Source organism: Gekko japonicus, unplaced genomic scaffold (genome assembly GCF_001447785.1).
Source record: "Gekko japonicus isolate JY-2015 unplaced genomic scaffold, Gekko_japonicus_V1.1 scaffold153, whole genome shotgun sequence".
Classification (NCBI taxonomy): Eukaryota; Metazoa; Chordata; class Lepidosauria; order Squamata; family Gekkonidae; genus Gekko; species Gekko japonicus.
Window position 1 is genome coordinate 421662 of NW_015175360.1, and position 1294 is coordinate 422955.

Consider the following 1294-nt stretch of genomic DNA (forward strand, 5'->3'; position numbering starts at 1 on the left):
AAAGAAAGAAAGAAAGAAAGAAAGAAAGAAAGAAAGAAAGAGCAAGCTTCGGAAAGCATTCTTTAATGTCATTGACAGCAAAATGTTGAAGCAGGTGAAGAACCGACCCGGCGGCTCCCTCGGCAGAACACTCGTGTGATCCATTGGAATCAGTGGGACACCCAGGATCGCAGTGTTAACCTGGTTGCGGTGTTTATTCTGGCAAGAAAGGCAAACCCCCTCCTTCCCCTTCAGGTTTCCGCGGCAGAAGAGAAGTATAGTTCGAAGGGAGCCGAGTAGATGGGAACTTACATTAAACACCCGAGGGAAGACGGCGGTATGGTCCGCCTCTGCTTCTCACTTGCCTGGAAAGCCCTTCCTGGGGTCGCCATAAGTCGGCTGCGACTTAACTGCACTTTCCACACACACACACACCAGAGGGAAATATGTTAAGCAGTATATTCTAGGTATACCGCAGTTAGGCCAACATTTCGCCTAAAGATGTGGGACACTATTTCTTAAAAAAAAAAAAAAACCAAAACCAGACGTCTGTAATTTTATATTGCCTGTCTGGTTTTTTATTACTTGGGTTTGTTGGGACTTTTCAATGAGCCGCCCTCACTCCAGTGCATCAGGTCCAGCGATACACGGGTACCGGTGATCGGGCCTGGAGGCTGCAGTCGAGCTGACCTCTTCCTGTGCTCAACTTCCCTATTGAAATGCATGAGTCTGGAAGACAAACGGCTTCCGTCAGATCGTGCCCCCCTCCCCGTTTTCTTTTCTTGTTTTGTGGGGTGGAGAATTCTGGCTGATCTAGGGCTCAGTGGCCACAATCCAACACAACATTAAGCGCCCTTAAACCCACTGAAGTAATCGGAGGGAATTTAAGACTGTTTAACGCGGGCCACCTTTGTATTATACAATTGTAAGGCACGGTCGTTTGCATGTTTGTTCGAAACGTCCCCTGCACTGAAAGGGCTTTCCGCCCACGAAAACGGCCACAGAACACCGTCGCTCTAGATTCCAACCCGGGTCATACTCTCCCCGCCTCTTTTCTGGTTACTTCCAATCCTACCCTTGCTCTGACCTAAGTCTCATTAACTTCTTCGTCTGCCCGACTCCTTTTAGGAACAGGTTGCCACCCTCAGATGTGTGTGTGTGTTTTCAGGTGCCAGAATACATCCCCCCCCCGCGCCGAGCTCGCACTCAAAGCGGCCGCGAAGGCACACGTAAGGATATCGACTGTGCCGTGCATTCTCGCTGTGCAGCACAATCCTGGCGCGTGTCTACTCCGAAGCAAGCCCCACGACGTTCA

General features: G+C 50.2%; 1 protein-coding gene across 2 annotated transcripts in view; it reads right to left on the bottom strand.

Moving 5' to 3' along the window:
• Nucleotides 1-1294, bottom strand: part of HLX (H2.0-like homeobox) — an 8826-nt gene that overhangs the window by 1560 nt on the left and 5972 nt on the right. The gene's annotated exons all lie outside the window — the stretch shown is intronic.